General features: G+C 36.3%; 1 protein-coding gene across 16 annotated transcripts in view; it reads right to left on the bottom strand.

The window, feature by feature from the left end:
* Positions 1–14,238, bottom strand: part of Ssdp (Sequence-specific single-stranded DNA-binding protein) — an 876,306-nt gene that overhangs the window by 15,155 nt on the left and 846,913 nt on the right. Inside the window, exon 16 of one of the 16 annotated variants that reach the window (XR_008407935.1) lies at positions 11,754–11,917. The exons of 13 other annotated variants lie outside the window; for them this stretch is intronic. The gene's annotated coding sequence lies outside the window, so the exon portion shown is untranslated. Of the gene's footprint in view, positions 1–11,753; positions 11,918–14,238 lie in introns of those variants that run through there. 2 more of the 16 variants (XM_053785339.2, XM_053785331.2) reach the window with 2 other exon arrangements.

Below are 14,238 nucleotides of genomic sequence, written 5' to 3'. Positions count from 1 at the left end.
CCCATTATACTCTCCTCCAATCATCTTTCCTTAGTGGCTGGATGCTACCCTCAACTTAAAACTTTTCATGTGGAAGGGCCATGTAGCCACTCATCTGCTCTTTGACATTTCAGCTCTGCTTGGCACTGCCAGTACAGGTCGGCCGTCACTAATCTGGCATCACTGGGACCTGTAGTGTGCCAGATAAGTGAGTTTGTCGAATTACAGAGTGGTTAGGTTAGAATACAGTTAACCTATCAATAGAGACTCTTTCTGCTACATCTTCCTCATTTTCATTACTGCTTTCTCCTCCACTGGCTTGCTGTTGTGGATTTACAACCATCTGCACAATTTCTGAGTCAGTATAATGATGAAATTTGAAATTATGCTAGCCAAAATTAGTGCCGGATTAATGATGGAACTGAATAACTGATTGCCAGAGTAGTGATGGCTGACCTGTAGAGTGTTATGTTTGGTATGGATTCCTTATATAAGATTATATTATGTAGGGATTCTATAATATGCAGTGGGTAATAAGTGACTGTGGTCCCCTTTCCACAAATTTTAAACACAAGTTTAACAACAAGCACTGGAAAGCAATTAAAACAATATTATAACAAACAAGACAGAAATAAGCATGTATACTATTTTAAGAAGTAAGAAACTTTGAAAAAAAAAAAAAGTACACGAAATTAAGTCTGAACCCAATCTATTAGTGTAAAAATGTGAAAGACAAAACAATAAGGATCAAAGATAATGACAAAATTTAAAAAGACACAGGAGAAAATGTGAGATATTATTTATGGTAAACCTCCTGATAACGTGCAAGATATGTTCCCAAAAATCGGCCCAGTATTAGTATTATGTGAAGTGAAGAGCATATTTGAAAATTACAGTTACGTTCCAAACATCTTCAAATTTGCCAATCAGTTTCTTTTACCATTCTACTAAGTAAAAATTATTACAACACAATTTACCTCATGTTCTGTTTGTCATTACTTGAAGCATGTGGGGAAAGGTAATGTGGACCTACTGGGCCAAGTTGGATGTAGTGTAAGTTTTATGAACTGACATATATGAGGTACACATCAAAGATGTAAAAATAAAATCCACATTTCCTTAGTAAATTATGTCAAATATATAGAAACTCGCCACATACACAGATAATAAATGAATCTATAACAAAGACAAATGCTTTTGAAAAAGCCAAAGCAAAGAAAAAAAATAGTTGTAATTCAAAAGTGTGAGAGAAAGTATCAATAGGGCTCCTCAATGTGTAAACATGATACTGTATAACAAAAGTAGAATCCATATTTCCTCATTAAATTGTATCAAACACAGGAATGCACCACATTTATGCCAAACAAAGATATTAACCCTTTCAGGGTCGCCAGGCCCTCTCAGAGACTTGTTCTCAGGGTCGCCAAAATTAATAATAATAATAATAATAATAATAATAATAATAATAATAATAATAATAATAATAATAATAATAAAAAAAAAAAACTTATGTAAAGATAGAGAATCTTTTCCCGGTCATAATGACACCAAAAGTATGAAATTTGATGGAAAACTTACGGAATTATGTTCTCGCGAAGTTAGCGGTCTCGACAATGTTTATTCATCGGCGATTTTGCCCACTTTGAGCCCTATTTTGGGCCAATTCCAGTGTACTAGTCAATAAAAATCATAACTATTTCGCTAGAACTCCATTTTTTCTATCGAATGAGTACAAGAAACCACTCATTTACCAATTTCAACTATCCAATAAAGTGGTCAGAATTTAGCAATTTTGCCAATTTCATACAAATTTCAAAAGATGCTAATTTCCAAATAGGGTCCAAAATAAACAAGAAAGACATTCCTGGCACTAAAATAAAATTTCCTCTTTTCATTAGTCACATCCCCAGGCCCCTCTTACATTTCTTTTGCTTTCCACTTTGAATTTTTATTCTCGCAAAAAATAGATTTACTGTTATGCAGACTACTGTATTAGTGTAGAAATGGTATAAATAATATCAGCGCACTTGTGAAAGAAGATTAGATTCACCAGTTGACGTGTATTGGACACGTAGCATGATTTGTTTACTTTTGAACTTAGGCAAAAATCGAACATTTCTGCTACTTTGAGCTCAATTTCAAGGTACTTTTCATTGTGAAACCAATCAAAATTGTCTCAATTTCTGTAATATGTATTCCATTCTATAAAATAAGACCAGGAAAACTAGAATACAACCATAAATACCATACGAAAATACAGTGCAAAGTCACTGTTTTAAACCAAAAACACGGTCAAAGTTTTTTTTTTTTCTCATTACGCACTGTGTGCTGCAGGATTTTTTTTATACTGCGCACATTGACCACATAGACCCATTCTTTCATATGTAGGCCTACCAGCTTTCTCTTGCTAGATTTGAGGGCGCTAGAATTTATGCATACTAGTACTTCAAAATCCCTGGCACATAAGCCATACTAGTACATCGGAAACCCTGAAAGGGTTAAAGATGAATATACTTGAGAAAATAATACCCAAGAAAAATAAGTACTGAACTGACATAAAATATTGTGGGAGGCTGTGTTCAGATGCACACACACACACAGAGAGAGAGAGAGAGAGAGAGAGAGAGAGAGAGAGAGTGTGTGTGTGAGAGAGTGTGAGAGAGAGTGTGAGAGAGTGTGAGAGAGAGTGTGAGAGAGTGTGAGAGAGAGTGTGAGAGAGAGTGTGAGAGAGAGTGTGAGTGTGAGAGAGAGTGTGAGAGAGAGTGTGAGAGAGTGTGAGAGAGAGTGTGAGAGAGTGTGAGAGAGAGTGTGAGAGAGAGTGTGAGTGTGAGAGAGAGTGTGAGAGAGTGTGAGAGAGAGTGTGAGAGAGAGTGTGAGAGTGAGAGTGAGAGTGAGAGTGCTGCCTACTCTGGCTTTGGTTAGACAACAATATTAAGAGATAGCAGGGTTCTTCATCTACCTCCTCAATACACATCTGAATTTTTGGCATAACTTATTGTGTAAGATGTATGACTAAGGAGTCACAGGGCTATATATGTGTAATTAATGTAATTAGGATAATACAATGTGAGATAATGAACTTTTATGGATTCTTGATATTAATGCACTGAATATTCTCTTCAAGCTTTTCATATAAGTGTTTTAAATAAATTAAGTATTCATAAGATTGTGAAAATTTCACACATTAAATAATTTTTTTGATTTGTGGCATGTATTGTCAGTTTCTTTTGCAGGCTATGAAATTTTGGATGTACTTTTTCAATCACATTAACACAAAATTACACTAAATCATGTTCTTATAGAGAGGTTTACTGCATAAAATTCTGGAGTATATTTACAGAAAACTTTTATGTGGATTGGAGCACCAACATTCAATTTAAATACTTTCTACTAATTGTAATAACCATTTAAGTAAAAAACTTATTATTAACTCTTTTGAGGTCCATGCCATAGTATTACGGCTTGAGCTCAGGGTCTGTGTCGTAGTACAATGTGATGAGCTCAGCTCACTCAGAATGAGCAGTAAATTTGGGCCTAGATAAGAGAGAATGGGTCTATGCTATAAGTGTGCCTCATGCAGTGCATGCTAGGAAAAAACTGACTGTGTGTTTGGATTAAAATAATGACTTTCAGTGTATTTTTGTATGGTTTTTATGGTTGTATTTTTGGTTTATTGGTATCATTTAATAGAATGGAATATACTATATTATTGAAATAGAGATGGTTATGATTGGTTTCAGGATTGGAAGTAACTTGAAATTGAGCTCAAACTAGTGAAAATGTTCGCTTTTTGCAAATTACAAGTCAAACTTTGTGACCTGTAAATTGTCCAAGTCGGATGAAAACGTCATCATAAGCTTCTCTCTCCTGTGTGTGGTTTATTTATATACTAACCATACCACAGGCGAGATTAGAACCCGTGATCAGAGAGTCTCATGAGTTTTGCAATCGTGTCATTACGATTTCTTGAGTCAAGTTATTTATGTACTGTTCTTGTCATGGTATTGTGCCTTTTTGTTCTTTAACTAGATACTACCAAAGGGTAAATAAATATGAAATATTTATTGTATGTATACAATAATAAACCCTCTTATAAAGCAACCCTATAAAAAGAAATTCTGTCTAAACATGACTGAAATTGTTCCATGCTCGTATGCTACACAAGCATGGCACCATTAACCCGTAAACGGTCCAAACGTATATATACGTTTTTTCAACATTTGAAAGTATGTAAAAAAAGTAGATCTCCTTTTTGTTTTTCTACATTTGAAAATGTGTAAAAAAACTTTGATCTACTTTTTTTTTTTGTTATGTTTGAAAATATGTAAAAAAAACTTAGATCTACTTTTGTAGCACTACATATGTGAACGTAGATCTGCTTGGACCGTTTACGGGTTAAGTTCTTCAGATAATCTTGGTAGTCCACAACCCAAGCTGAGTTTCAGGGTCGAGTGTTTGGAAATACACTGTTACTCATGTTGCCTACAGTTGGCAGGGTGATTTTCGTCAGCCACTCTCATCTCTGGACATAACCATAGAACCCAAGAGGAATACAGTGGACCCTCGAGTTTCGAACGTACCAATTATCAAACGTCTTTCGAACCGTCAGGTACCAGACCTGTCCGCCAGCCCGCTCTGTCCGCGTACCCGCGCAGGTGTCATGAGCAGTCTGGCTTTGTTGATACTTGAGTGAACACTAACCTGCGTGCTCATTCAAACATTTCACTATTAATTCATTGTGTTTAGTACTTGTGTGACTGTGAAATAAGCTACCATGGGCCCAAAGAAACTTGCTTGTGGTACCAGTGATAAAAAAAGTGAGAAACACCATAGACATGAAGAAGGAAATAATACAAAAATATGAGTGGTGTGAGACTTGTTGAGCTTGCCAGGATGTACAGCAAAACCAAGTCAACCATCACTTCTATCCTGGCAAAGAAACAACAAATCAAGAAAGCTGATGTTGCAGAAGGTGTTGATATGATAACCAAAAATAGACCACAGACAGTTGATCAGGTTGAGAAATTGTTGCTGGTGTGGATCAAGGATAAAGAGATGGCAGTGATTAAGGACATGTGTGCAAAGTGGAATGAGTTGCAAACTTTTGTTAAAAAGTACAGTGGAACCTCAAAAATCGAACTGCTCCCAACACAACCAATTATGTAAGTGTATTTTTGTAAGTGCTTTTATAAGTGTATTTTTGAGGGTCTGAAATGGACTAACCTAATTTACATTATTCCTCATGGGAATAAATTCATTCGGTAAAGGCACTCGAACAGCCTTCTGGACCATAGAAAGTTCGATATTTGAGGTTCCACTGTATCACCCTGACCAAGCTGAAACAAGCCATCTCTGCAACAAGTTCAGTGACAGAATCATGTCCCACTTCAGGGAAATGTTAAAGAGGCACCAGATACAGAGGACTGTGGACAGTTATTTTGTGAGACAGGGGTCCACAAGCTGGTCCTAGTGGCATTAAAAGACAGAGAAGGGAAGTAACCCCAGAGAGAGCTTTAATACCTAGTCCTTATGGAGGGGGATTCCCCTTCTAAAACCCCCAACTCCCTCTCTCCTCCTCCCTATCTTCCAGATGCCATCACCAATCTTCAATAAAGGTAAGTAAAAATGTTATTTTATATGTTTATTTAAATTTATTACTAATTGTAATATGTATGTTTGTTGTATGTAAAACTATAATGTAATCTCTATAAAATGTATTTTTTTTTTGTGAATATTTTTGGGTTTCTGGAATAGATTAATTGTATTTCCATTGTTTCTTATGGGAAACATTGGTTTGACTTTAGAACTAGCTCCTGGAACAGATTAAGTTCGAAACTTGAGGGTCCACTGTACTAGTGATGCTGGAGGTACCAGGAAGAATAAGCATGAATTTATGATGGTACTGAAATGCTACTTTTACACATGTTTTAAGTTGGTTGTGACTTGGTGAAGAGAAATGTTACAGAGATCAATACCGCAGGGTAAAATAGACCGGAGATCCATGACAGAATACATTAGCACTCCAATACAATCATCAACTACTGACAACTCTACATCCACATCAACAAAAGAATCACAGCCATCTGCATCAGCCCAGCAGGGTACAGTAACATCAACCATCTCCATACTTTTCATGTCAACAATCGACAACTAGAATGTAAGGTAAGATAAACTATACTAGTCTGCATCTACAAGAATATTAAAAAAATAAATTGTTTGGCAAATCTGGATATCACTAATATGTAATCATTTTTCCATAAGGCACCAATTTTCAGGAAAATATCCCCCACGTTAAGAAAGTACTGAACTGTTTGAATGGGATCCAAGAAGGATAATGTGATACAACCATTAAGAACTTTAACAAATTATAACAAACTAATTACTGAAGATGAACCATCATCAACATAGTTGTAAAATACAGGATGAACTTGATTGAAAGTTCAGTTAAGAATAATGTGTGGCAGTAGCACTGTCTTCTACCATTTCCCCAAAAGTGACTCCTAGACAACAATCTTGAGCCTGTTTCTCAGATCTATACTGAATTCTTTTAGTCAAACATTATTATTTCCTGTTAGATATTATGTTTTAGAATAATTTCTGAAGTTTGCCTTTTCTGCAAAGTTTTGAATAGCTTTATTGAAAGTTTAGTCACTATTAACTACAGAGGCATATACAGGAGGGCCCCACTTATACGGCGGGTTAGGTTCCAGGCTACCGCCGTAAAGCGGAAACCGCCGTAAAGTGGAACACCCTTTTTTTCCACTTACAAATGCATAGAAACACTAGATAACAAGTTTACACTAACATATATTATGTTAGCAATAGAACCAGGCATCAAAAAACAATAAAAAAGTACAATATACACACAGTGCACTCATTACTTACCTTAAAATATTTATAGTCTTAATCTAGGGTGAGACAAGTAGTATTTATTGTAAGAAATCAAGTGTGGTATGTATGGTGTCAGCCAGGCTACCATACCAGGCCACCCCACCCACACATACTATTCTATGATATTTAAGCATCCCAGAGCGATAAAATGTATATACAGTTCACTCATTACTTACCTTAAAATATAGGGTGAGATGAGTAGTATTTATTGTAAAAAATCAAGTGTGGTATGTATGGTAGTCAGCCAGGCTACCATACCAGAGAGAAAGAATGAGTGCATGAGAGAGGACAGGCGCAGAGTTATGTAAACAAACCAGGCGAAGGTAAGTTTTGTAAACAGTGTACACGTCTGGTTTGTGTACAAGTTACATTGTGTACAGGTTGTCTCTACATTGATACGGTAGAATAAATAAAGAAGAACACTCCCATTCTCATGTAACATCATTTTGAGAAGAAATGATGCTCTGAGTGAAGGCAATGGAAGTAAGTCACTCTGACTTTTTTGGGTTATCCTAGGTTCTCTACACATATGTTGTTATGTATTTATGTTATGTATCGTGTTTATTATAGAATTTTGAAAAAAAATATCACTGATGGATTAATGAAAATGTGTATACTAACGTAATATACAACATTTAATGATACACCGAGCTCAGACAGCGTAAACAAACTGAACAGATTGTGGACGATCACTCGGTCAGGCGAAATAGACGGTATTAATACGTGTCCAGTTTTAGTTCATTCATGTACATTTGTAAGAGTTTGTGAAACTTTTACCTTATAATATTTTTATTATTATTATAATAATTAAATCACGAAACAAATACTCTTACACTGTGTACAAGTTAGTACAGAATTATAGCTATAAAGTGAAGGCATACGAAAGGAATATTTTTCTACAGTTATCCCTAGTAACAGGTGACGGGCTAGAGAAAACGTAATTCTTCCGACACTTCTACAAACCGTTTGGTAAACATCTCGTATATATTTGTATAAATTTTTATACTGTGGGTGCATGTATCATGTTTGTGTGTTACATAATGTGTTTCTTATATAATTTTGAAAAAAATATCATAGATAGATTAAGGGAAATGTCTATATTAACGTAATATGCGACATTAATGCGCCCAAGAGATTATTATTATTACTATTATTATTACTATTATTATTATTATTATTGCATCAAGAGTAGAGAGACTCTTAGTGATTTTAATGTGTACCTACATGCCAGCACAGTGTGTAAGTTTATTTAGGTACAGGTGTACACAAGTTTAATTATCAAGTACAATACATATAAAATATAAAATAACTTTAAAACACTTGAAATTTTGGAAAGTTTCCAGACATAATAAGGAGATGTGCTCAGGGAGAATGTAAACAAACTCGGTGGGCCGCTGTGACCGTATTAGAAAAACAGGTGGGGGGAGCCGTATAGCGAGTTTTGGTCATAATTTGAAATGTCCGTATTAGCAGAACGCCGTAAAGCGGGGCCCTCCTGTATATTGTTCACTTAAAGCCAACAGGAGCTGGCAGCAATCACTAGCTAGACATATCGGGTAAGGATATAGAGCACACACAGCTGCTCTTTTAGATGATGAAGATAAATAATACAAAATACTGACTTGATGGAAAAAAAAAAAAAAAAAAAAAACACACAAAAGCAGCATAAAGAAATCCTTTATTAAAGACATTTCACCCATACAATGAGCAGTATCAAGCCACAAACAGATAAATCTGGAGAGGATGTGCCAATATACAGGAAGCATAGCAGGGTGGAGTGTCAGGTTAGGTGTGCTGAAGCTGAAACCTTGGGTAGCTTAAAAACAATATGGATAAATACATAGTTGAGAAGTAGGCCTATTGCAGTGCTCTTCCATCCTACAACACAGCTGAGCCTCTCACCCGGAAGCTTCTAGACCAGTTTCCCATATAACAACAGTTCATAAGTACAGATGAAAGGAGTTCTGCAGTAGGCCCAGTGGCCCTCTCAATCATATGTATGTCCAATGTGTATTAGCTTCAACATCCCTAACCTCATGCTTCACCTCACTACCATCCCTATATATAAACTTATCCTCCCTCTCCAGGCTTACCTTTTTTGACTTGATAAAGACGTCTGTGTGGGCAAAATGTTGCCAATAAAGGATCCCATTATATGGTATCTGTTTCTTTTTTTCTTCTGCACTTATGGTAAAGTACTCGACTCGCAACCAAAGGGACTGGAGTTGGATATCCTGGAAGGACATGAATGGGCATCTTCTTACAGATGCTGCCCATTCAACTAGCAGAAAATATGTAAAATAACTATAGTAGCTGGGTGTCAGTCAACTGTCAAGGGAGCATCCTGGAAGGTGCTGTAGAACACCTTCAGCAGGGTTGGACTTTGAATTAAACTGACATAGGATAACAGGTCTTAGCCTGTAAATTCAACTGTGTAAAAGAAATAACAATGTAAACCACCAATAATCACTCATAATCACAGTATAACGCCTGATGTATATGCAGGTGGTCGACAAATGAGACATGTGTTTTTTATCTCATTTATCAACAAATAAAAACTTGTCTAAGGAACATGCATCTTACTCGACATCATTTACTGCATTTCAGTTGATAAATGAGACGTGTCTTATTTATCAACTTGTCGGTTTTCTGAACCATTTGTTAAAATGCAGGTGTCATTAAGGCAGCTAAAATATATATGAGGGAACCAGATAATGTTCAATTAAACCAGGCAAATATTGTGTTTTTTTTTTTTTTTGCACTAAATGTAGATATGATGAAACAATCAGTATCTCATTAGGTACTATGCTTGCATATATTATGCTGGAATTACACATTATGTACTTGCAAATGCTACTACTGCATATGATGTACATAACATTCAACAGTATGTTCTGTATGTGAAAGAATAACTAGTCACTGGCAATTATCATATTTATCTCCTTTCGTCCATGTGTTTTAAATTGTTAAATACCTGATTTAAAGTTTTTCTAGATTTCTTTTCTACCTAACTGAGTCAGATTAGCGGTGTTTAAATGTATAACACATAAGAACATAAAAAAGGAGGAACACTGCAGCAGGCCTACTCGCCCATACAAGGTAAGTCCTTCTCTAAATCAACAATATAACATACATATATTGTAATTATCACTCATATTTGTTTATATTAGTTTTCATAAAATTTGGTTTCTCATTCCTACATTATATCTGCATTTCTGCTAGGGTGTAGCCAATCTCGCCTATGATTTTCTTTTTCATCCCCTATGTCTCAGTTTTCTGTATCAAGTACAGAAAGTCATATACAAAGGAGCTTCCTTTTCATTTTTGTTCCTGCCTTTAAGGTCCTTTGCATAAATAACATATTTTCCATGGATCTTAATAACCACCACCAGAATTTTCACAATGGGTATAACGTGTTCTGTTTCACATCAGTAGAATGTATGATTCTTTTAATATTGCTATGTTTTAGTGAGCTGCACACACCCATCAATACTGCATAATTTTTCTTCCATTTCCTTCAGATATCCACCTCTCAGTGTCCAAATTACAACAGAGAAGCAAACTGATAACTTAGCATTCAGAATTCCAAAATCATATAACAACCAGCAAGATTTAATAAATGGTTTCAATTCTTTAAGTGGCCACTTCGTTCTCTACCACTATGATTACCACAAATATAGTGGCAGTCTCCCTAGTTATTTAAGTCTTATTTTCTGTATTTTGAATAATTTTCAAAATGGTTTTTAACAAGATTTCTACAAAATGCTCACATGATTTGCTAGTAATCATGAAAACAGGTTTAGATTCAGTGTACTCAACTGCATTACAAAAACTTGTCTAAGGAACATGCATCTTACTCGACATCATTTACTGCATTTCAGTTTGACTATGAATATTAATTACAATCCCAATTATAAATTTGTAATTTCAAGAAAGGAAGAGATTGTGTCTTTAACAAATTCAGTTGTCCTATGGCTGGCATTACCGGAAGGTTATGTCATATTCCTTCGTAAAAATTTACCTTACGTTAAAAAAATTGATCTTTTCCTCCTATATAACTATTCATACAGTTTGCATAGTAGAAAAATTGATGTGTTATATACTGGGGAAGGTATGAAGAAAAGGGGGTCAGCAATGCCACCCTTACAAGTCTGCAATCAGTTCCATCGTAGGAAGTTGAAGAATGAAACACTTGTGCAACATCTGGGAATCTTTATTGAGGAAACAGTTTGCCAGCCAGTGGCTTCTTCAGTTCAATGCAGAGAAGAACGGTGGAAGATGAGGAGGATAAAGAGGTAATCAGTCCCTCAGCCTGGAGTCAATGTGTTCAGTCCATCAAGATTGGACTGAACATATTGACTCCAGGCCAGGAGACTGATTACCTCAAACTCCTCCTCAACTTCCGCCATTCTTCTCTGTATTGAAATGAAGAAGCCACTGGCTGGCAAAATGTTTCCTCAGTAAAGATTCCCAAATGTTGCACAAGTTTCTCATTCTTCAACTTGTCGCTTTTCTAACCATTTACATCACGAAGTCTCTATATAAACATGTATGAGCAGTAATACTCGTGTAACTAACTTATGTGCTCACCCTCTCACATCTGATTCCTCTTTGTTGTTGACACTGCATTCGTAAGACTAACTACTATATTTGGCTCTATCAAGCATCAAGTGGAGAAGCCATACTTTACCAATTCAGCTGCAAGTGAATTGGAAATCCAACAAGTGCACTGCACACAATAAATTCTTTGAATGTGAGAGTGTGCAGGAGAGCCCCTCTACCCCATCTCCCTCTCATTACAAAATGAAAAAATTAAGATACCAAACATTTCAATGAAATAAACTTTTTTCAACAGGAATGAGATAGAAAATATGAAAACATACTTAAAGCCTTCGTTGATATTGTTTACAGTACTTTGGAAGCGGAGACAAGGAAGATAATTTTGTAGCAGAGTCAACATTATTGCGACACCTGGGACACACTAGGTGACCCGACCGACCCCTGGTCACACAGCCGAGGACACGACCTGACAGCGCGATGCCATCCCCTGGGGGGGAAACACCCCATTAACACAAACATCTCTCATATCTCCTAGAATGATCTAACTCACACATACACGCACACACACACACACACGAAAACAATCCAAAACTTTTACCAACATTGTTTCATATGCACAATATAGATTTTGTGTTATTTAACATGATTTCTACATAAAAATACATAAATGAATAAAGAAGTATTAAGCAATATTTATTTTGCAGAGGTTAATACTTCTGCAATTAAGTAATGACTTAACCAGATCATCACTACACAAGTTGACTTGATGCCTCATGTAATGTTGAGTGAGGGTACCTGATAAATATTTAGCAGTAATTATATATCAGAAGCAATCTGTTCTGTCACCATGCCAAAAGTAATATGAGGCATCAGGTCACTTCTTGCCTCCCAGGTGTCATGATAATGTTGACCAAACTGCTGCTATCAACTACAATACTTGCTGAAACTGACCCCTAGGAAATATATATATATATACACACACACACACACCACTATACAAGCACACACACATGTACATGCACATGAAAGCTGATGAGTCGACCCCTGCAACCACAATTAGGTGAGCGCACGCACGCATGCACGCACGCACGCATGCACGCACGCACGCATGCACGCACGCACGCACGCACACACACACACACACACACACACACACACACACACACACACACACACACACACACCCCTACACATTCACACAGTAGATCGCTGAATAACACACGATCAAACAACACATTTTCGTTAAATCATGACTGAAACTTTGCCACCTAGTTCTAAGCAGAATGTGATAAATTTTGAGTAGCACCATAAATCTTGAGGAAAATGGCCTAAAGGCAGTGAAGGAAGGCTAGCAACCTAAATAAATTTTTACTGCAACTAGACATTCTTGTGTCTTTAACAGTCATTTACTTACACTAGGGGTATTATATTATTTTTGAATAAAGGAAGGCCCCGTTTGTATGGCTTTTAGGTTCGCGACCCTGTATGGTAAGAAAAAATTGCCGGTGGGTGGAAACGAACATTTTTTCATTATCGAATGCGCCTAAAATGCCTGATAACGTGTTTACACTGTCATATATTAAGTGCTCAATACAGCTACGCATAAAAACAAAAATAAATACACATTACATACAATACTTACCTTAAATATGGTATCAGTTGTCTTTCTCTTGCACAACTGCAGTACAAAAATGGCAAAAATGGTGGAAAAACAGCAAATGCACTGAACATAATGAACAATGGTTCAATTGAAAGCCAATGAAAATGTGGAACACACCGAAAAGAGAGTGCTGTAAATGTGAGGCCTTCCTGTATGTTGGGTTTGGTGACTGGTAGTAAATTACAAAAATTAAGAGAGAAATTGAAGGAAAGATCTTCCGCTGCCATCATTATCAATGTTTCTGTCTGTAGCTCAAAGGACCACCACAGAATATTCCATATCATTCTTGAACACCAATAGGAGCAGGCTCATACACACCTCATAGAGTTGAAGCCCTCAATAACCACAACATCAACACTATTTTATTAGTATACAGTACAGTGGAACTCCGGTTTTTGTACGGTCTGCATATCGTACAATTCGGATTTAAAATACTTTTTTGGGCAAAATTTTGGTCCGGATTTCGTACCTCAATCCGGAAATAGTACATATCAGACATGTCCGCCCACCCGGGATGCTGCCAGTCTGGCTCTGTCACTGGTTGAGTGAGCATTCATCCGAAACATTTCACAACTTTTTTTGATTGCGACTGCAATCATACACCATGGGCCCAAAGAAAGTTCCTAGTGCCAGCTCTATGGTAAAAAAGGTGAGAAACACAATAGAATTCAAGAAAGAGATTGTAGAAAAATATGAAAGTAGCTTATGTTTAGCCAAGCTTGCCAGGGTGTATGGTAAGTCAAAATTAACAATCTGTTCCATCTTGGCAAAGAAAGTAGAAATTTACTCTTGATGACAATGTCGTCAAGAGTAAATTGTGTGTGATGTGGAAAGCTAATAATAAGGCACGGGTCATGAGGCTAATTTTCATTGACTGGGTCCATGAAGTGTTTGGACTGAGTGTGAAAAAATACCTCCTGGAAAATAACTTGCCACTCAAGTGCCTCCTAGTACTGGACAATGCTCCAGACTTGGAAGACCAATTGTTTAGGGACTTCAGTTTTATAACAGTGACGCTCTTGTCTTCAATAAGATATGTAATGTTCATTTATCATTAAAATTAGTCATTTATATTTATATCTCATTGTTTTCTGTATGTAAAACTATAGATATTCTTTAAAAAATGTATTTTTTGTTAATATTTTTGG

This window comes from Cherax quadricarinatus, chromosome 35, assembly GCF_038502225.1.
Source record: "Cherax quadricarinatus isolate ZL_2023a chromosome 35, ASM3850222v1, whole genome shotgun sequence".
Classification (NCBI taxonomy): Eukaryota; Metazoa; Arthropoda; class Malacostraca; order Decapoda; family Parastacidae; genus Cherax; species Cherax quadricarinatus.
This window is presented reverse-complemented; position numbering and strand designations above follow the sequence as displayed.